The sequence below is a fragment of the Pangasianodon hypophthalmus genome, unplaced genomic scaffold (assembly GCF_027358585.1).
Source record: "Pangasianodon hypophthalmus isolate fPanHyp1 unplaced genomic scaffold, fPanHyp1.pri scaffold_110_ctg1, whole genome shotgun sequence".
NCBI classification, from domain to species: domain Eukaryota; kingdom Metazoa; phylum Chordata; class Actinopteri; order Siluriformes; family Pangasiidae; genus Pangasianodon; species Pangasianodon hypophthalmus.
This window is the reverse complement of record NW_026514207.1, coordinates 2,501-24,416: the sequence shown is the minus strand read 5'-3', so window position 1 is coordinate 24,416 and position 21,916 is coordinate 2,501. Positions and strand designations below refer to the sequence as shown.

The 21,916-nt window shown below is 44.8% G+C and overlaps 2 long non-coding RNA genes across 2 annotated transcripts; one reads left to right on the top strand and one right to left on the bottom strand.

The window, feature by feature from the left end:
* Nucleotides 1-914: 914 nt before the first annotated feature.
* LOC128317916 (uncharacterized) lies at nucleotides 915-5,056 on the top strand. Its single transcript, XR_008301328.1, has 3 exons — nucleotides 915-1,234; nucleotides 1,463-1,681; nucleotides 4,612-5,056. It is a non-coding gene; the product is annotated as an uncharacterized LOC128317916 (long non-coding RNA).
* Nucleotides 5,057-9,867: 4,811 nt separating this feature from the next.
* Nucleotides 9,868-12,742, bottom strand: LOC128317917 (uncharacterized). Its single transcript, XR_008301329.1, has 3 exons — nucleotides 12,185-12,742; nucleotides 11,353-11,460; nucleotides 9,868-11,208 (listed from the first exon to the last, which is right to left on the bottom strand). It is a non-coding gene; the product is annotated as an uncharacterized LOC128317917 (long non-coding RNA).
* Between the last annotated feature and the right edge of the window lie 9,174 nt (nucleotides 12,743-21,916).

Sequence of the window (21,916 nt, the reverse complement as noted above, 5' to 3'; positions counted from 1 at the left end):
TAAATAGGGTTATGGGGTTGGGGTTAGGGTTGGGGTTCAGGGTAGGACGTTGGGGTTCGGGTTAGGATTAGGGTCAGGGTAGGAGGGTGGGGTTTGGGTTAGGGTTAGGTAGGGTTAAGGGTTAGGGTTCGGGTTCCGGGTAGGAGGTTGAGGTTGAGGTTAGGGTGAGGGTGAGGGTGAGGGTTAGGGGTTAGGGGTTAGGGGTTAGGGGTTAGCGGTTAGGGGTGAGGGTGAGGGTGAGGGTGAGGGTGAGGGTTAGGGGTTAAGGGTTAGGGTTGGGGGTTAAGGGTTAGGGTTGGGGGTTAGGGTTTGGGTTAGGGTTAGGGTTAGGGTTAGGGTCAGGGTCAGGGGTCAAGGGTTAGGGTTAGGGTTAGGGTTAGGGTTGGGGTTAGCGGTTGGGGTTAAGGGTTAGGATTAGGGTTGGGGTTAGGGTTAGGGTTAGGATTAGGATTAGGGTTGGGGTTGGGGTTAGGGTTAGGGTTGGGGTTGGGGTTAGGATTAGGTTTAGGATTAGGGTTGGGGTTAGGGTTGGGGTTAGGATTAGGGCTGGGGTTAGGATCAGGGTTGGGGTTAGGATCAGGGTTAGGGTTGGGGTTAGGATCAGGGTTGGGATTAGGGTTGGGGATGGGATTAGGGTTAGGATCAGGGTTGGGGTTAGGTTTAGGGTTGGGATTAGGGTTGGGGTTGGGGTTAGGGTTAGGATTAGGGTTGGGGTTAGGGTTAGGATTAGGGTTAGGATCAGGGTTGGGGTTAGGGTTATGATTAGGGTTGGGGTTAGGGTTAGGGTTAGGATTTGGGTTAGGGTTAGGATTAGGGTTAGGATTAGGGTTAGGATTGGGGTTAGGGTTAGGGTTAGGGTTAGGGCTTAGGAGGGTAGGTGCTAACCTATGTGCACAGGCCATCAGTGTTGCTCACTCAACTGGATTCACTTCTCATTCAGGCCTTGGGGATATGTAGTGCCTAATTTATTAATCCAAATTCTCTCTGCCCTTTTTCTCTGAAGCACGGACCACTGCAGGTTGGCCTCCAGGACCGTGACCCGGAAGGACCCCCATCCGTGGCTCAGGAAGTGCTGTACCAGATAAGTGTTCTTTTCTCTTTCTCTTAGGATATTGTATTTATGTTGTGTCATTCTAACCAGAATGGTGTTGCCCGTCTCTCCCACATATTGGGCTCCACATTGTTTACAGGTGACCAGATAAATGCAGTTTTTACTGTGTACCGTGCCTAATCGGTGAGTATAGAAAACGTCTTTTGTGAATTTGTTTTGTACGAATTCCTTTTGTTCCCAATATTGTCCCTGATGTTTGGGTTTCGTGTTATGGAGAGGATGAAGTTTAGCTCTGATTAGATGGTCCTGTAAACTTTTGTTTTTTCTGAATGCTGCAATGACTTTGTGGTCCTTAAATATTTGTGTTTGTCCCAATATGCTCTGGAAATTAGACTTTACCTCTCTGGTCAGTTTCAGAGCGGCCGAGGAGAATGTCAGGACGAGGGGCACGCTGGTGCCCTCTGCCGGGGTCCCTCTTGTCCGGTAGGATTTAAAAACCTTCCTCAAGAAGGACCTATTATATCCTCTGGGCCTGAGTGCTTTAAAGAGGGTTTGCGTCGCTTCTGTGAAGTCCTGTTCCCGGGTGCATATGCGATGGAACCTCAGGAGTTGCGACTTAATAAGGCCGGAGTAAGTGTGTTTGGGGTGGAAACTCCTTTTATGCAGTAGGGCATGCGTGTCAGTTTCTTTGAAGAAGACTTTTATGTCCAATTTTTGTGTCGAATTGAAATCTGGACCTTTGTAAGTCGTGGTGTCTAAAAAGTCTATCGATAGCTGACTGGTGGTGGATTTTAATTTTATAGATGGGTTATGGTTATTTAGTGTGGTCACAAATTCCTTGAATTCATCCTCAGAGTGAGTCCATACTCCCCAGATATCGTCCAGATACCTGAAATAGTGGAGGGGCTGTTTGTGGCATCGGGATAAGGCCGAAGCCTCCCACTCTGCCATAAATATGTTGGCATAGGCTGGGGCAAACTTCTTGCCCATCGCCGTGCCTTTGATTTGCAGGAAAAATTCCCCGTTAAACTCGAAATCATTTCGGTTTAGATTTATGTCTAATAATCGGATAATTTCTTTGTCAGGTCTGGAGGTGTCCGGATTTTTTTGGAAAATATTTTTAATGGCCTGTATTCCTTCTTGGATGTCAATGTTTGTGTAAAGGCTATCTATGTCCATAGTGAACAAGATAGCCTTTTGGGGAATTTTAAGTCCTTTGACTTTCTGGACAAAATCATACGTGTCTTTTATATAGCTGGGGTGGCCAATCGAGAGGGGATTTAAGTAAAAATCTAAGAATTCGGCCGTGTAGTACGTTTCACTGCCGCAATCGGATACAATAGGCCTACCTGGGGGAATTTCGTAGGGTTTGCTCCATTTAGCTGGGTCTTTGTGTATTTTGGGGAGCATGTAAAACCTCCTATTTCTAGGTTCCCCGTTCCCCATCAGGTAGGACTTTTGTTTTGCGTTGATATATTTTTTTGAATATAGAGATTGGACTATATCTTTAACCATGGGTATTGTATCCAAATAAATGGGTCTATCCAATTTCTTGTAATATTTGGGGTCGTTCAATTGTCTGTATCCCTCCCATAAATATTGTTCCCGGTCCCATATTACTATTGCACTGCCCTTGTCTGCAGGTTTAATGACCATCTGCTTATTGTCCTTTAGTTGTTTTAGAGCATTAATTTCCGCCGGGGTGAGGTTAGGCTCTTCCCGGGACGGTCTGAAATATTTCTTAAAATATTCCAGATCCCTTTCAAATAACGTGCCAAGTTCTGCGGGTAATTTGTCTGCAGGTGGGACCCAGTTCGATTTGGGTGTAAACGGAGGGGGATTTGAATCGTCGTCGTTTTGAAAGTAAGATGCCAATTTAAGTCTCCTATGATATTGTTGTAGGTCGAATCGTGTTTGCATTACATGGTGTTTTCTGCTCATTTTGCCAGATGGAATGAAGGTCAAACCCCTGTTGAGCAGGCTAAGTTGTGGGGGAGTAATATGGAATTTTTTGGATAAGATGACAACATTTCGATTCCCCTCCTGTGCATGCAGGCTTATGGGGAGATTTATTTTAAATATTCGAGCCAGTGCTGGAGCATGTTTCTGGCAGTGTCCACTGTCCAGTGTATATTGTCACTTTCCGTGTGGAACTCAGTTCTGGACAGGGCTGGGATATGTTTTAGGTTGGCACAGATATAGGCGTTCAGGACGGTCAATTGTGTCTGCTCCCTTGTTGGGAGCATTCCTGAAAAGTTCACCTCTGGAACCCAAATTTGTGCCAGAGGGAACTTTTCTTTTGCCGCTCTCAAAGCCGCCTGCATCTGTTTGATGGCAGTGTCTTTGGCATTCTGCGTCCGGCTGTTGATCCCTAACGCCAAAATAACGTGTTCCACGTCAGCGGAAGCAGTATTTTTATTGATCACAGACTCGATGTGTCTGAACGTAGCCCCCGGGTAACTTTCTATTTGGAGGTCAGGATTCTTAAACGGTGGGATTTTAGACAGATTGGAGTCTCCGATAATGAGCCATTTTTTTCGGACAGTCAGCTTCCATTCAACCATTTTTCTGATCGTGTTTATGTGTCTGTTAGGCCCGTCCTCCTGGGAGTCACATTGTACTCCAGAAGGTGTGTTGAGTTCAACACTTAAACGGGCCTGTGTGGCTGTCCTGAGGCTAGTGACTTTGTCGGGGCTCAGGGTAACTCTTTGTGAGCTGAAATTGCCCTGTTCGCCTTCCCCTTGGTCCTCAACAAGGATAAGGTCTGGTTCCTGTCTGACACAGGGGTTGAGACGCACGCGAGGAGTCCGTTGTTCTTTTGGGGAGGCCGGGAAATTAAACATAATGTCTGAACGGCTGTCTGAGTCCTCCTCCCTAACAGGGGACCAGTCGTTCAGCGGGTCTGTCATGGTGGACGCTGTTTTAGTCGGTTTTATTACTAATGGGGTGGATATTCCCGAAAGAGAATGTACATCCTCCCCAGTGTGCACCGAAGCCTGTACCGTAACGGTTTTAGCCGTTGTGTTTTCTAGGAGAGGAGGAGCAAGAGGGACACTTTGGGTCTCCGCTTCCTCCCTCCTCTCCCCAGAATCGGTAGCAGGAACAGGAACAGGGGTCTGCCATTTCTCCCCTACCAACATATGAGCCTCATGTATTGTTTTGTCCCTCAGTCTTCTACCAATACCCCGTTTAGCCCACAGAATGGCCGTATCAAAGCATTCCTCCCAGCCCTGGGAAGGAACGTGCTGGAGCTTAGCCATTTCCTCCACCAATGCGTCTTCATAATGGCTCTTAAGAATCAGCATGGTGGTGTAGGCCCAGTTTTTAGCATTGCCTTCAATAAAGGCTTGCGTTGTGGGGTTTGGCAAAGCTGGTTTGATGACCTCCGACAGGTGTTTTTCAATTTTATTAATTGCAGGAGGCTGTTCCTGGCTGATGTTGTTTTTGTGATGCACCAATTTAATTATTTTAAATAAGGCGCGAGTTTTTACTACAAAATTAGGGTCATCTGAATGCTTGGGCTTTATGTTTTGTTTCTGATTTGTGTTTTTATTTTGCAGGTGTGAACGAACTGCCCGTGTTCTGTCCTGCACCCTCTCCCTTGGTTCCTTCGAAAAGGATTTTTGCCAGAACATCAAAGTACCGGGTCCTGAACGGGCCCGAGGTTCAAAAAATTGTGGTCTGTAAGACCGCTGATAAGGCTCACTATGGTGAGTTATGGTCTTTGCTGCCCTCATGTGGCCACCATATTTAACTGCTTCTGCATAGGAGAGCATTCTCTCTCCCTGTGCATGATGTTGAGTATTGTGGTACGGACGGGGCAGAGGCCAGACTGTGCCCTGAATGGCATGCCTGCGTTTATGTGTGACCACCGTCCAACCATCTCTCTGTGGCAAAGCCATGATTTAGGAAATTTTTTGTGAAAAAACAAAAGCAAGGACTTGTTAAATAAATTGAAGTCAGGAAAGTATAACTCAAAATCTGTCTTGTATGTTTTTTTGTGTAATTTTTATCTATAAAATGAATGTAAATATAATGAAATAAAAAATAAAAAAAAAATAAAAAAAATTTTTTTAGAAAATGAAAATAAAAAATGTTTTTTATATATATTTCAAACCAGTTATAGAGGTGAGAATGATCTAAAACTTTACACAAGTGTTCTCCAACCCTGTGATCAGTAATTCTTTATCTATAAAATGAATGTAAATATAAACCAATCAAATAAAAAAAGTTTTTTAGAAAATGAAAATTTAAACAAATCAAAATAACAAACTTTTTTTTCCAAAATTGAAAATAGAGATATTTTTTTGTACATATGTGTGTGAAAAATTCAAAAATGAACAAGCCGTTGCAACGTTTCGGTTCTCTTGGAACCTTCTTCAGGCAGGCTTGTTCTAATCTTGAAACCAATGAGCTCCAAAAATGAATCAATATTGAAAAATAAAACAATGAAAAGAAACCAATGTGTATTTAGGATCAGAATATAAGGTTTTGGAATGCAAAAAGTGTTAGAGGCTTTCTCTCTAAAGAGCTGGAAGCAATGAATAAAATTCTGCATCCTCAGTTGTTCCTTTTTATAATGTGGGGGGCGGGACTCAATTTGAATGAGCCAATAGGAGCCTTTTCCATGCTCCAGTTTAAAAAGAAACAGCTCCAAACCAATCAGAAAAAAGCTGTCTTTTCCAAAAAATGACAAAATGTTTTTTATTAATATCTGGATATAAATAAGTGATGTTGATGTTAATAAATGAAAAAATAAAATAAATAAAATAATAAACCCATCTTTCCATGTTCCCCAAAGTTTGTGTTTATTAAAATTATTATACCGATTCTAAAAAGGAAGTTGTGGACAGTTGAGTTTACTGCAAACATGAGGCACGGGCCGATTAGGGTTAGGGTTAGGGTTAGGGTTAGGGTTAGGGTTAGGGTTAGGGTTAAGGGTTAGGGTTAGGGTTAGGGTTAGGGTTAGGGGTTAGGGTTAGGGTTAGGGTTAGGGTTAGGGTTAGGGGTTAGGGTTAGGGTTAGGGTTAGGGTTAGGGTTAGGGTAGGGAAAGATCAAGTCCTCATATGTTGAGTGTATGCTCTTTAGTGCACAGGCTCACTTTGTTCTATTCTAGAGTTAAAAAGAACGAGGCCAGACCCGTTTTCTTATACAAATACAAAAAAAATTTTTTTTATATATATAAATTGGATCCCTGGGTAAGGGTGATCCTTAAACAGTGCAAATTTAAAATCCCCAAATGGTAAATGAGTAAATAAAAAATAAAAAATATAAATTTAAAAAACATAAAATATATAAATAAATAAAATAAAATAAAAAGAAAGGATGCTTTTTTAAAATATGATTAAGAAAATAAAATCAATAAAGTTAAAATGAGAGAGCTAAATAAAAATACCCACTAAGTTCAAAAGGAACAGTGACCTGGAAAGGGACCAGGAGTCCCCATAAAGAAAGTAAAAATGAAGGGGGGGGAAAAAGACAACATTATTTAAATAAAACAAGGAACCTAAGGGACCGGATAGGGCGTGCAGTTTTTCCCAAGTCAGATCCACACCCCATATCCGGCTGAGTGATCAAAGCACAGGATCCCGGGTGAAAGCTCCATTCAATGTCTGCACACTCCCATGTCCACATACAGCTCACATTTACCTGTAAATGTATTCATCTCATGGGGCAGATTTGGGAGTTAAGATTATATCCTTGGAGCCAGGGTACCCACTCCAGTAGAAGAGCAGGGAAACAAAAGAGGGTCAAGATAGAGAAGGGGGAAGATTAGGGTTAGGGTAGGAATAAGGCTTGGGGTTAGGGTAGGGGGTTAGCAGTTAGGGTTAAGTGTTAGAATTGGGGTTCAAGATGGGAGATTGAGGTTGGGGTAGGGAGGGGGAAGGGAAAAGGGTTAGAATTGGGCTTGAAGTGAAGGTCATGGTTCGGGTTAGGATTAGGGTTCAGGGTAGGAGGGAGAGATTAGGGTTAGGAGTTAGGGTTAAGTAGGGTTATGGGGTTAGGGTTAGGGTTCGGGTTCCTGGTAGGAGGTTGAGGTTGAGGTTAGGGTTAGGGTTCATGGTAGGAGGCTGAGGTTAGGGTAAGGGTCAGGGTTAGGGTTAGGGTCAGGGTAGGAGGTTGAGGTTAGGGTTAGGGGTTAGGGTTAGGGTAGAAGGTTGAGGTTAGGGTTAGGGGTTAGGGGTTAGGGTTAGGGTAAGCGGATTAGGGTTAGAGTAGGAGGGTTGGGAGTTAGGGGTTAGGTTAGGGTTAGGGGTTAGGGTCAGGGTTAGGGTTAGGATCAGGGTAGAAGGTTGAGGTTAGGGTTAGGGTTAGGGTCAGGGTAGAAGGTTGAGGTTAGGGTTAGGGTTAGGGTTAGGGTCAGGGTAGAAGGTTGAGGTTAGGGTTAGGGTCAGGGTAGAAGGTTGAGGTTAGGGTTAGGGTTAGGGTCAGGGTAGAAGGTTGAGGTTAGGGTTAGGGTTAGGGTTGGGGTTAGGGTTGGGGTTAGGGTTAGGGGGTTAGGGTTAGGGGGTTAGGGTTAGGGGGTTGAGGTTAGGATTCGAAATAAGGTTTTGGAGTTGACGTTCCGGTCCAACCCAGGTGCGGAATGATGGTTGGGGTTGAGGTAAAAGCTCAGAAATTGTCTGGAAATAAAGTAAAGCATCACAATATTGTGGTTTTATAAAAAGTTATTCAATTTATTTTACTGGATCAAACCATGGCATTGACCGTCCCAGTGGAAGAAGTGCTGAAACCTAAAAAAAGTGCTGTAAGTGCTAGTAAAAGTGCTAACAATTGAGTCAAGTGAAAAGTGCTAATAATCAAAACAAGTGCTATATAAATACTTTAAACCATATTTACAAAGTGTGTATTTGTGCGTGCACAAATCCACCAAGTTGTGTTTAATCATCAAACCAAATCAAAACAAAACCAAACGCTCCACCGAGACGTCCATTATACAACGGATTGCTCCAGTATCAAGTGCTATTTTTACTCACAATAAATGTGACAGAATGGGTATAAAAAAGAAAAAAGAAAAGAAAGGAGAAGAAGAAGAAGGAAAAGAAGAAGAAAAGAAGAAAAAAAAGAAGAACAAGGTAAAGAAAAAGAGCAGAGGACAAAAGAAAAACAACGGGAGAAAGAAGAGAATACTGTAAAAAGAAGAATGGGTTAGCCCTATTTCCTCTCTCTATATGGGTATCTCTGGTTCCAAGTCTCCAAGTCTAAGATGTTCTCCTAGTATTGAAGCCATGAGGATGGTCTGTGTGCAGTTTACTTATCCAATATGCTTCTCTTCTTCTTCTCTGTTCCCTGTTCCATGCCCTATTGGCCTCCAAACCCGAGATCCTGAGCTTCTGTATCCCAACCCTTGCAAAATGGCATATTAAGTGTGTGTTGCGTGGTCTGTGTTGAATGGAGTAAATGTGTTGTTTCAGCCTTTGTTCCAGACTGTATTCAGTTTCTCCAATATATCTCTTATGGCAGTGTGTGCAAGTGATCATGTAAATGATATTCGTGGTCTTGAGGTTTGTTCTTTGTGGCACTAGGTGTCCCTTGTTTCCCATCTCCACTGACCTGAGCTGTTGAAAATGTGTTGCTAATATAGGAGGAATCACTCGTCGGTCTGATTTCAAACTGGCCCTGACCAGGAGATCCCGTAGATTTTTATTTCTTCTATAAGCTGATATTGGTTTGAATGACCGAAGTGGTGCGTATAGTTCTTGTGTTTTTTGGAATTGTTGTTTAAGCTTATTGTTGAGGATTTTGGATGTTTCTGAAAAAGTCGTGACTATGGGGATGACATCCTTGGGTTCCGGCACCAATCGTGTTGGGTTATTTCTGAGATCCTGCAACGTGTCTCTTTTAATGGCTCTCAAGAATCTCTTAGAATACCCTCGGGGTCTAAGGGCTTTGAATAGAGTTTGTGTTGCTTCATGGAAATGTTGATCAAATGAGCAAATTCTATGAAATCGAATGATTTGTGATTTGATTACCCCCTTGAAAGTATGTCTAGGATGATAACTTGTTTTGAATAGTAGAGAGTGGGAATCAGTGGGTTTGAAAAACACTTTAGTATGTAGTGTTTTGGAATTATTCTCCGTCGGGATGGCAAAAACTGTGGTGTCTAAAAAGTTAATGTTATCCGAATTAAGAGTTGCTTTGACTTTAATGTGTTTATGATGGGAATTGGCCAAATTCAAAAAGGTGTCAAAATGTTCCCTGTCATGGTGCCAGACCCCAAAGATGTCATCCAGATATCGATAATACACTGCGGGTAAGTGGGGACACTTTGGAAACAATGTTTCTTCCCACTCAGACATATAAATATTCGCGTAGGCTGGAGCAAATTTCTTCCCCATAGCGGTTCCTTGAACCTGTAAATATAATTGAGAATTAAATTCAAAGTCATTGCGGGTTAAATTTATTTCCAACAGCTGAAGAAGTTCTGCATCTGGCCGGCTTGAATCTGGATACCTGTTAAAACATTTCGTTATTGCCTGCAATCCTGCCTCTGTACTGATATTTGTGTAAAGGCTTTCCACATCCACAGTGAATAGGAAGGCCGAGTCTGGAATTGTCATGTTCTTGATTTTGTTTATAAAGTCATATGTATCTTTTAAGTAACTGGGATGAAGTTGTGAGACAGGATTGAGGAAATAATCAATGTATTGTGCCACATTGTAGGTCTCACTCCCACAATCCGACACAATCGGGCGTCCCTGTGGAACCTCGGAAGGGACTGTCCACGCCTGTGGGTCTTTATGAATTTTGGGCAATAGATAAAATTTCCGCTGCCTTGGTGGGTTTGGACCAATAAGATAATTAAACTGTTTAGTGTTAATGAAGCCTTTCTGTTTTAAGTCCTGTAAAATGGATGTTACCAATGATTGTGTTTCCTGTTGTAATGAGTGTGGAAGTAAAGTGTAATGATTGGTATTGTTTAATTGTCTATTTGCTTCTAGTAAGTATTGTTGTTTGTCCATTATGACGATCGCTGAGCCTTTATCTGCCGGTTTAATTATTATATCTTTGTTGGTTTGTAATTCTTTGAGTGCTCTGCGTTCTGTGGCGGTTAAATTATCTGCTTGATTGTTGGAAAAATCTGAAAGAGAATTGATAATCATCCTGTTCTTTTTAATCAACTGCTTTATAGGTAAACTGGTCTGTTCGGTGCTCGGTTCCCATCTGGATTTTTCTGTAAACTGTAAGTGTTCTTTACATTTTGTGTATTGGAAGTGGTCTAAAATTTTAAGTTGTCTATTGTAAGCGTGGACATCCCTCCCCAGCTCCCCCAAGTCCGTACCGCATGGCGTCGGGATGAAGGTGAGACCCTTGCTGAGTAAATCCTCCTGCGGACCTGTGAGACAAAACGTTTTGGATAGGTTAATGATGTTGGTGTGCTTTTTGTTGTCTGTTTTATTGCACTTCACCATTCCTAAAAGTTTAACTGATCCAACCAGTATGTAAACATTTGCGAAGCCGTTTCCGTGGTCCAGTGGATAGGGTCCCTCGGGTTCACCTTGAACCTAAGTGGGTGAAGTTCCTGCAATGGATTACCATGTGCCAGTATATGAGTGTTCAGTTTTGTTAGAGTTTCTTGTTGTCGTCTAGGTAGGATATCCGAGTAGTTTAATAATGGGGTGTAGATCGTGGCATTGGGAAAAACCACTGCAGCAATTCTCCACAGCTCTTGCAACTGTTTTTTTGTTGTACTTTCGAATGTTTGTTCTCTATTATTGATTCCTAATGATAGGACGACTTTTTGAGTGTTTGGATTAGGGGTTAATTTTTGTAACACTTTGGCTATATGTAAAAAGTTGGCTCCAGGGTAACTATCCACCTGAACATTTTCGTCACTAAAATAGGGAATTCTGGACAGGTTGGAGTCCCCTATAAACAAAACTGGTTTCTTTACTTCCAGTGTCCAATCTGCAATCTTTCTAGTGGTGTTAGGATGTCTAGTAGGAACCCAATGGTTCCTCACTTCACAGGTTTTTATTTGGGGCTCCACCCTGTCCGGATGTTCCACATGCAGGGGAGTCAACGAGAAAGAGGAAGGGGAAAGGGAAAGGGAGGATTCAGATCGGGCTTTTCTCAAGGACGTGGTCTTCCTTTCTGTAGACCCATTCATCACCTCCTTCCTCTCCTGCTTCCTATCCCCCTGGGTCGGCTCCCCCTGTGAATCAGCAATAGTAGGTTCTATTAGAACACTAACATTATTTAGGATTGCTGTTCTGTGAACTGTGGATGGAGTGTTAGCTCTCTGTTCTTGCTGCTTAAGTGTATTCAAAGGAACTTCATGTATTAATACACTAACTACCTTGGTCTTATCGGAGTTGTTGTTTAAAGGCCGAGGTGTTCCATTGCTTTTCGATAAATGCATCTGTGGAGAACTTGCCACAAGGTTTGTGTCGTCTTTACTCGGACTCTGTTTGGAGGAAGAAGAGGAAGAGATTGAAGAAGACGACGAAGAAGAAAAAGAAGAGGCGGCAGTGGAAGAAGGATTAGAGGAGCTGTTTGATACTTGGATAGGCAAACATGCAGTTCCTCCATTTTCTGTTTCCACTAGATTCTGTTCCATTTGTGTTTTGGCCTTTTCTATTATGTCTTCCCTCAATTTGTGTTTGAATCTACCTTTGGCCCATTTAACTGCTATCTGCCATTCTGTTTCCTCCATTTTGTGGATTCGATTCAGTAGTTCTGCTTTCACTTGAACGTAATGGTCTTTGAGGATCTGCATATTTGCCTTCATCCAATTTTGTGTGTTTTCCGTAATTCTATGTAGAGTTTGTTGCTTGGGGCATGCTGGTTTGATAAACTGTGTAAGTTTGTGTGTTTGTTTAGACATGCCCTTTGGAAAAATTTGCGTATGTAGAGCTGTTGTCACAATGTCTTCATGGTGTGTGGCCTGTAAGAATTTAAAATACAACTTCCTCAAATGTCTATCTAAAAATTCCCTGGGTTTTGAGTTGTGTAGATGCTGGACTGTGTGTAGTGTTTGTTCCACCCCATCTGTTTCCAAAGTCTCCAACACTGTGAATCTGTTTGTTAAGGGAATCATTGTGCCTGTAAAAAAACTCCTTTCGAGGAAAAAAAAGGTTAAAAGAAAGGAAAGATAAAAACAAAAGGAGAAAAGTCTTCATTGGTCTTACCCCATGAGTATGCTGATAAGAATCCTTGGGACAAGGATCCTGTAGCTGATTAACAACTCAGTTCCTTACCAGAAGGCCTAAGCGGCCTAGGAGTTCACCAAACAGGAAGTTTTGTAGGCCCCTCTGGCTTGGGTGTTGTACTCCAAAAAGAAGGGGGAATAAAACCGAAAAAAAGGGAGGGGGGAATAAAAACCCAAAAAAAAGAAAGGGTTTAAAAATGTGAGTACTCACAAAACGGTTTAAAAAGGATTTTTCTCCATTAAAAAATTTTTTTGTGTAAAACAGGACACAAAAATTGGCAATGTTTTCCCCGTCAAACAGTATCTTTTTGATGTGCAGTTCACGGTGCTTTTTGAGTTCGACGTCCTAACGTTTCGCAGGGAATCCTGCTTCTTCAGAGGACATATGCTTTTTGTTCCCATCCATATCCTTAAATAAGCTCTGGGGTGGGATCTAGGTTAAATTAGGGGTGGAGCTAAAATAAGGAGGTTCTGTATAATTGGTAACTATACCTGTCTGTCTCAAAACTGCCTATCTATTGGTTGTGAGTCTGAAGGAAGTGTGTGGCTTTATGGGTAATGACTTTACCTGGATAATGTAGTTTAAAACTGTTTTTGTAAACCTTGGTTCTCTTATTTTCCACCAGGTTTTCCCAGTAGTCTGTGTGGTGTAGTGGTATAGACAATAGTCTCCTATACCTAGCCTCCCTGGTTCAAGACCCACAGCAGGCAAGAGAAGAGAGCCAAGAATAAGAAGACTGCCATTGAACACAAATGTACTGGAAAAAGAGTGGGTATTAAAAAAAATATAAAAAACCTTAGAAATAAAGAATAGTAAGGAAAAAAAAGGGAGGGAAAGGATAAAAATGGAATAATACAAAAAGGTGATAAAACCAAATAGGATAAAGATTACGAGATTAAAACAATAAAAGTAAAATAATTAAAATATAACTAAATATGTAAGGTGTGTACTAAGAATATGGTCTGTTCCTCTCTTTTGTTTGTAGTGGCACAGGCTAGGTTAGGTTAGGGAAAGATCAAGTCCTCATATGTTGAGTGTATGCTCTTTAGTGCACAGGCTCACTTTGTTCTATTCTAGAGTTAAAAAGAACGAGGCCAGACCTGTTTTCTTATACAAATACAAAAAAAAAAAATAATAATTTTTTATATATAAATTGGATCCCTGGGTAAGGGTGATCCTTAAACAGTGCAAATTTAAAATCCCCAAATGGTAAATGAGTAAATAAAAAATAAAAAATATAAATTTAAAAAACATAAAATATATAAATAAATAAAATAAAAAGAAAGGATGCTTTTTTAAAATATGATTAAGAAAATAAAATCAATAAAGTTAAAATGAGAGAGCTAAATAAAAATACCCACTAAGTTCAAAAGGAACAGTGACCTGGAAAGGGACCAGGAGTCCCCATAAAGAAAGTAAAAATGAAGGGGGGGGAAAAAGACAACATTATTTAAATAAAACAAGGAACCTAAGGGACCGGATAGGGCGTGCAGTTTTTCCCAAGTCAGATCCACACCCCATATCCGGCTGAGTGATCAAAGCACAGGATCCCGGGTGAAAGCTCCATTCAATGTCTGCACACTCCCATGTCCACATACAGCTCACATTTACCTGTAAATGTATTCATCTCATGGGGCAGATTTGGGAGTTAAGATTATATCCTTGGAGCCAGGGTACCCACTCCAGTAGAAGAGCAGGGAAACAAAAGAGGGTCAAGATAGAGAAGGGGGAAGATTAGGGTTAGGGTAGGAATAAGGCTTGGGGTTAGGGTAGGGGGTTAGCAGTTGGGGTTAAGTGTTAGAATTGGAATTCAAGATGGGAGATTGAGGTTGGGGTAGGGAGGGGGAAGGGAAAAGGGTTAGAATTGGGCTTGAAGTGAAGGTCATGGTTCGGGTTAGGATTAGGGTTCAGGGTAGGAGGGAGAGATTAGGGTTAGGAGTTAGGGTTAAGTAGGGTTATGGGGTTAGGGTTAGGGTTCGGGTTCCTGGTAGGAGGTTGAGGTTGAGGTTAGGGTTAGGGTTCATGGTAGGAGGCTGAGGTTAGGGTAAGGGTCAGGGTTAGGGTTAGGGTCAGGGTAGGAGGTTGAGGTTAGGGTTAGGGGTTAGGGTTAGGGTAGAAGGTTGAGGTTAGGGTTAGGGGTTAGGGTTAGGGGTTAGGGGTTAGGGTTAGGGTAAGCGGATTAGGGTTAGAGTAGGAGGGTTGGGAGTTAGGGGTTAGGTTAGGGTTAGGGGTTAGGGTCAGGGTTAGGGTTAGGATCAGGGTAGAAGGTTGAGGTTAGGGTTAGGGTCAGGGTAGAAGGTTGAGGTTAGGGTTAGGGTTAGGGTTAGGGTCAGGGTAGAAGGTTGAGGTTAGGGTTAGGGTTAGGGTTAGGGTCAGGGTCAGGGTCAGGGTCAGGGTCAGGGTCAGGGGTAGGGTCAGGGGTAGGGTCAGGGTTAGGGTTAGGGTTAGGGTTAGGGTTAGGGTTAGGGTTAGGGTTAGGGTTAGGGTTAGGGTTAGGGTTAGGGGTTAGGGTTAGGGTTAGGGTTAGGGTTAGGGTTAGGGTTAGGGTTAGGGTTAGGGTTAGGGTTAGGGTTAGGGTTAGGGTTAGGGTTAGGGTTAGGGTTAGGGTTAGGGTTAGGGTTAGGGTTAGGGTTAGGGTTAGGGTTTAGGGTTAGGGTTAGGGTTAGGGTTAGGGTTAGGGTTAGGGTTAGGGTTAGGGTTAGGGTTAGGGTTAGGGTTAGGGTTAGGGTTAGGGTTAGGGTTAGGGTTAGGGTTAGGGTTAGGGTTAGGGTTAGGGTTAGGGTTAGGGTTAGGGTTAGGGTTAGGGTTAGGGGTTAGGGTTAGGGTTAGGGTTAGGGTTAGGGTTAGGGTTAGGGTTAGGGTTAGGGTTAGGGTTAGGGTTAGGGTTAGGGTTAGGGTTAGGGTTAGGGTTAGGGTTAGGGTTAGGGTTAGGGTTAGGGTTAGGGTTAGGGTTAGGGTTAGGGTTAGGGTTAGGGTTAGGGTTAGGGTTAGGGTTAGGGTTAGGGTTAGGGTTAGGGTTAGGGTTAGGGTTAGGGTTAGGGTTAGGGTTAGGGTTAGGGTTAGGGTTAGGGTTAGGGTTAGGGTTAGGGTTAGGGTTAGGGTTAGGGTTAGGGTTAGGGTTAGGGTTAGGGTTAGGGTTAGGGTTAGGGTTAGGGTTAGGGTTAGGGTTAGGGTTAGGGTTAGGGTTAGGGTTAGGGTTAGGGTTAGGGTTAGGGTTAGGGTTAGGGTTAGGGTTAGGGTTAGGGTTAGGGTTAGGGTTAGGGTTAGGGTTAGGGTTAGGGTTAGGGTTAGGGTTAGGGTTAGGGTTAGGGTTAGGGTTAGGGTTAGGGTTAGGGTTAGGGTTAGGGTTAGGGTTAGGGTTAGGGTTAGGGTTAGGGTTAGGGTTAGGGTTAGGGTTAGGGTTAGGGTTAGGGTTAGGGTTAGGGTTAGGGTTAGGGTTAGGGTTAGGGTTAGGGTTAGGGTTAGGGTTAGGGTTAGGGTTAGGGTTAGGGTTAGGGTTAGGGTTAGGGTTAGGGTTAGGGTTAGGGTTAGGGTTAGGGTTAGGGTTAGGGTTAGGGTTAGGGTTAGGGTTAGGGTTAGGGTTAGGGTTAGGGTTAGGGTTAGGGTTAGGGTTAGGGTTAGGGTTAGGGTTAGGGTTAGGGTTAGGGTTAGGGTTAGGGTTAGGGTTAGGGTTAGGGTTAGGGTTAGGGTTAGGGTTAGGGTTAGGGTTAGGGTTAGGGTTAGGGTTAGGGTTAGGGTTAGGGTTAGGGTTAGGGTTAGGGTTAGGGTTAGGGTTAGGGTTAGGGTTAGGGTTAGGGTTAGGGTTAGGGTTAGGGTTAGGGTTAGGGTTAGGGTTAGGGTTAGGGTTAGGGTTAGGGTTAGGGTTAGGGTTAGGGTTAGGGTTAGGGTTAGGGTTAGGGTTAGGGTTAGGGTTAGGGTTAGGGTTAGGGTTAGGGTTAGGGTTAGGGTTAGGGTTAGGGTTAGGGTTAGGGTTAGGGTTAGGGTTAGGGTTAGGGTTAGGGTTAGGGTTAGGGTTAGGGTTAGGGTTAGGGTTAGGGTTAGGGTTAGGGTTAGGGTTAGGGTTAGGGTTAGGGTTAGGGTTAGGGTTAGGGTTAGGGTTAGGGTTAGGGTTAGGGTTAGGGTTAGGGTTAGGGTTAGGGTTAGGGTTAGGGTTAGGGTTAGGGTTAGGGTTAGGGTTAGGGTTAGGGTTAGGGTTAGGGTTAGGGTTAGGGTTAGGGTTAGGGTTAGGGTTAGGGTTAGGGTTAGGGTTAGGGTTAGGGTTAGGGTTAGGGTTAGGGTTAGGGTTAGGGTTAGGGTTAGGGTTAGGGTTAGGGTTAGGGTTAGGGTTAGGGTTAGGGTTAGGGTTAGGGTTAGGGTTAGGGTTAGGGTTAGGGTTAGGGTTAGGGTTAGGGTTAGGGTTAGGGTTAGGGTTAGGGTTAGGGTTAGGGTTAGGGTTAGGGTTAGGGTTAGGGTTAGGGTTAGGGTTAGGGTTAGGGTTAGGGTTAGGGTTAGGGTTAGGGTTAGGGTTAGGGTTAGGGTTAGGGTTAGGGTTAGGGTTAGGGTTAGGGTTAGGGTTAGGGTTAGGGTTAGGGTTAGGGTTAGGGTTAGGGTTAGGGTTAGGGTTAGGGTTAGGGTTAGGGTTAGGGTTAGGGTTAGGGTTAGGGTTAGGGTTAGGGTTAGGGTTAGGGTTAGGGTTAGGGTTAGGGTTAGGGTTAGGGTTAGGGTTAGGGTTAGGGTTAGGGTTAGGGTTAGGGTTAGGGTTAGGGTTAGGGTTAGGGTTAGGGTTAGGGTTAGGGTTAGGGTTAGGGTTAGGGTTAGGGTTAGGGTTAGGGTTAGGGTTAGGGTTAGGGTTAGGGTTAGGGTTAGGGTTAGGGTTAGGGTTAGGGTTAGGGTTAGGGTTAGGGTTAGGGTTAGGGTTAGGGTTAGGGTTAGGGTTAGGGTTAGGGTTAGGGTTAGGGTTAGGGTTAGGGTTAGGGTTAGGGTTAGGGTTAGGGTTAGGGTTAGGGTTAGGGTTAGGGTTAGGGTTAGGGTTAGGGTTAGGGTTAGGGTTAGGGTTAGGGTTAGGGTTAGGGTTAGGGTTAGGGTTAGGGTTAGGGTTAGGGTTAGGGTTAGGGTTAGGGTTAGGGTTAGGGTTAGGGTTAGGGTTAGGGTTAGGGTTAGGGTTAGGGTTAGGGTTAGGGTTAGGGTTAGGGTTAGGGTTAGGGTTAGGGTTAGGGTTAGGGTTAGGGTTAGGGTTAGGGTTAGGGTTAGGGTTAGGGTTAGGGTTAGGGTTAGGGTTAGGGTTAGGGTTAGGGTTAGGGTTAGGGTTAGGGTTAGGGTTAGGGTTAGGGTTAGGGTTAGGGTTAGGGTTAGGGTTAGGGTTAGGGTTAGGGTTAGGGTTAGGGTTAGGGTTAGGGTTAGGGTTAGGGTTAGGGTTAGGGTTAGGGTTAGGGTTAGGGTTAGGGTTAGGGTTAGGGTTAGGGTTAGGGTTAGGGTTAGGGTTAGGGTTAGGGTTAGGGTTAGGGTTAGGGTTAGGGTTAGGGTTAGGGTTAGGGTTAGGGTTAGGGTTAGGGTTAGGGTTAGGGTTAGGGTTAGGGTTAGGGTTAGGGTTAGGGTTAGGGTTAGGGTTAGGGTTAGGGTTAGGGTTAGGGTTAGGGTTAGGGTTAGGGTTAGGGTTAGGGTTAGGGTTAGGGTTAGGGTTAGGGTTAGGGTTAGGGTTAGGGTTAGGGTTAGGGTTAGGGTTAGGGTTAGGGTTAGGGTTAGGGTTAGGGTTAGGGTTAGGGTTAGGGTTAGGGTTAGGGTTAGGGTTAGGGTTAGGGTTAGGGTTAGGGTTAGGGTTAGGGTTAGGGTTAGGGTTAGGGTTAGGGTTAGGGTTAGGGTTAGGGTTAGGGTTAGGGTTAGGGTTAGGGTTAGGGTTAGGGTTAGGGTTAGGGTTAGGGTTAGGGTTAGGGTTAGGGTTAGGGTTAGGGTTAGGGTTAGGGTTAGGGTTAGGGTTAGGGTTAGGGTTAGGGTTAGGGTTAGGGTTAGGGTTAGGGTTAGGGTTAGGGTTAGGGTTAGGGTTAGGGTTAGGGTTAGGGTTAGGGTTAGGGTTAGGGTTAGGGTTAGGGTTAGGGTTAGGGTTAGGGTTAGGGTTAGGGTTAGGGTTAGGGTTAGGGTTAGGGTTAGGGTTAGGGTTAGGGTTAGGGTTAGGGTTAGGGTTAGGGTTAGGGTTAGGGTTAGGGTTAGGGTTAGGGTTAGGGTTAGGGTTAGGGTTAGGGTTAGGGTTAGGGTTAGGGTTAGGGTTAGGGTTAGGGTTAGGGTTAGGGTTAGGGTTAGGGTTAGGGTTAGGGTTAGGGTTAGGGTTAGGGTTAGGGTTAGGGTTAGGGTTAGGGTTAGGGTTAGGGTTAGGGTTAGGGTTAGGGTTAGGGTTAGGGTTAGGGTTAGGGTTAGGGTTAGGGTTAGGGTTAGGGTTAGGGTTAGGGTTAGGGTTAGGGTTAGGGTTAGGGTTAGGGTTAGGGTTAGGGTTAGGGTTAGGGTTAGGGTTAGGGTTAGGGTTAGGGTTAGGGTTAGGGTTAGGGTTAGGGTTAGGGTTAGGGTTAGGGTTAGGGTTAGGGTTAGGGTTAGGGTTAGGGTTAGGGTTAGGGTTAGGGTTAGGGTTAGGGTTAGGGTTAGGGTTAGGGTTAGGGTTAGGGTTAGGGTTAGGGTTAGGGTTAGGGTTAGGGTTAGGGTTAGGGTTAGGGTTAGGGTTAGGGTTAGGGTTAGGGTTAGGGTTAGGGTTAGGGTTAGGGTTAGGGTTAGGGTTAGGGTTAGGGTTAGGGTTAGGGTTAGGGTTAGGGTTAGGGTTAGGGTTAGGGTTAGGGTTAGGGTTAGGGTTAGGGTTAGGGTTAGGGTTAGGGTTAGGGTTAGGGTTAGGGTTAGGGTTAGGGTTAGGGTTAGGGTTAGGGTTAGGGTTAGGGTTAGGGTTAGGGTTAGGGTTAGGGTTAGGGTTAGGGTTAGGGTTAGGGTTAGGGTTAGGGTTAGGGTTAGGGTTAGGGTTAGGGTTAGGGTTAGGGTTAGGGTTAGGGTTAGGGTTAGGGTTAGGGTTAGGGTTAGGGTTAGGGTTAGGGTTAGGGTTAGGGTTAGGGTTAGGGTTAGGGTTAGGGTTAGGGTTAGGGTTAGGGTTAGGGTTAGGGTTAGGGTTAGGGTTAGGGTTAGGGTTAGGGTTAGGGTTAGGGTTAGGGTTAGGGTTAGGGTTAGGGTTAGGGTTAGGGTTAGGGTTAGGGTTAGGGTTAGGGTTAGGGTTAGGGTTAGGGTTAGGGTTAGGGTTAGGGTTAGGGTTAGGGTTAGGGTTAGGGTTAGGGTTAGGGTTAGGGTTAGGGTTAGGGTTAGGGTTAGGGTTAGGGTTAGGGTTAGGGTTAGGGTTAGGGTTAGGGTTAGGGTTAGGGTTAGGGTTAGGGTTAGGGTTAGGGTTAGGGTTAGGGTTAGGGTTAGGGTTAGGGTTAGGGTTAGGGTTAGGGTTAGGGTTAGGGTTAGGGTTAGGGTTAGGGTTAGGGTTAGGGTTAGGGTTAGGGTTAGGGTTAGGGTTAGGGTTAGGGTTAGGGTTAGGGTTAGGGTTAGGGTTAGGGTTAGGGTTAGGGTTAGGGTTAGGGTTAGGGTTAGGGTTAGGGTTAGGGTTAGGGTTAGGGTTAGGGTTAGGGTTAGGGTTAGGGTTAGGGTTAGGGTTAGGGTTAGGGTTAGGGTTAGGGTTAGGGTTAGGGTTAGGGTTAGGGTTAGGGTTAGGGTTAGGGTTAGGGTTAGGGTTAGGGTTAGGGTTAGGGTTAGGGTTAGGGTTAGGGTTAGGGTTAGGGTTAGGGTTAGGGTTAGGGTTAGGGTTAGGGTTAGGGTTAGGGTTAGGGTTAGGGTTAGGGTTAGGGTTAGGGTTAGGGTTAGGGTTAGGGTTAGGGTTAGGGTTAGGGTTAGGGTTAGGGTTAGGGTTAGGGTTAGGGTTAGGGTTAGGGTTAGGGTTAGGGTTAGGGTTAGGGTTAGGGTTAGGGTTAGGGTTAGGGTTAGGGTTAGGGTTAGGGTTAGGGTTAGGGTTAGGGTTAGGGTTAGGGTTAGGGTTAGGGTTAGGGTTAGGGTTAGGGTTAGGGTTAGGGTTAGGGTTAGGGTTAGGGTTAGGGTTAGGGTTAGGGTTAGGGTTAGGGTTAGGGTTAGGGTTAGGGTTAGGGTTAGGGTTAGGGTTAGGGTTAGGGTTAGGGTTAGGGTTAGGGTTAGGGTTAGGGTTAGGGTTAGGGTTAGGGTTAGGGTTAGGGTTAGGGTTAGGGTTAGGGTTAGGGTTAGGGTTAGGGTTAGGGTTAGGGTTAGGGTTAGGGTTAGGGTTAGGGTTAGGGTTAGGGTTAGGGTTAGGGTTAGGGTTAGGGTTAGGGTTAGGGTTAGGGTTAGGGTTAGGGTTAGGGTTAGGGTTAGGGTTAGGGTTAGGGTTAGGGTTAGGGTTAGGGTTAGGGTTAGGGTTAGGGTTAGGGTTAGGGTTAGGGTTAGGGTTAGGGTTAGGGTTAGGGTTAGGGTTAGGGTTAGGGTTAGGGTTAGGGTTAGGGTTAGGGTTAGGGTTAGGGTTAGGGTTAGGGTTAGGGTTAGGGTTAGGGTTAGGGTTAGGGTTAGGGTTAGGGTTAGGGTTAGGGTTAGGGTTAGGGTTAGGGTTAGGGTTAGGGTTAGGGTTAGGGTTAGGGTTAGGGTTAGGGTTAGGGTTAGGGTTAGGGTTAGGGTTAGGGTTAGGGTTAGGGTTAGGGTTAGGGTTAGGGTTAGGGTTAGGGTTAGGGTTAGGGTTAGGGTTAGGGTTAGGGTTAGGGTTAGGGTTAGGGTTAGGGTTAGGGTTAGGGTTAGGGTTAGGGTTAGGGTTAGGGTTAGGGTTAGGGTTAGGGTTAGGGTTAGGGTTAGGGTTAGGGTTAGGGTTAGGGTTAGGGTTAGGGTTAGGGTTAGGGTTAGGGTTAGGGTTAGGGTTAGGGTTAGGGTTAGGGTTAGGGTTAGGGTTAGGGTTAGGGTTAGGGTTAGGGTTAGGGTTAGGGTTAGGGTTAGGGTTAGGGTTAGGGTTAGGGTTAGGGTTAGGGTTAGGGTTAGGGTTAGGGTTAGGGTTAGGGTTAGGGTTAGGGTTAGGGTTAGGGTTAGGGTTAGGGTTAGGGTTAGGGTTAGGGTTAGGGTTAGGGTTAGGGTTAGGGTTAGGGTTAGGGTTAGGGTTAGGGTTAGGGTTAGGGTTAGGGTTAGGGTTAGGGTTAGGGTTAGGGTTAGGGTTAGGGTTAGGGTTAGGGTTAGGGTTAGGGTTAGGGTTAGGGTTAGGGTTAGGGTTAGGGTTAGGGTTAGGGTTAGGGTTAGGGTTAGGGTTAGGGTTAGGGTTAGGGTTAGGGTTAGGGTTAGGGTTAGGGTTAGGGTTAGGGTTAGGGTTAGGGTTAGGGTTAGGGTTAGGGTTAGGGTTAGGGTTAGGGTTAGGGTTAGGGTTAGGGTTAGGGTTAGGGTTAGGGTTAGGGTTAGGGTTAGGGTTAGGGTTAGGGTTAGGGTTAGGGTTAGGGTTAGGGTTAGGGTTAGGGTTAGGGTTAGGGTTAGGGTTAGGGTTAGGGTTAGGGTTAGGGTTAGGGTTAGGGTTAGGGTTAGGGTTAGGGTTAGGGTTAGGGTTAGGGTTAGGGTTAGGGTTAGGGTTAGGGTTAGGGTTAGGGTTAGGGTTAGGGTTAGGGTTAGGGTTAGGGTTAGGGTTAGGGTTAGGGTTAGGGTTAGGGTTAGGGTTAGGGTTAGGGTTAGGGTTAGGGTTAGGGTTAGGGTTAGGGTTAG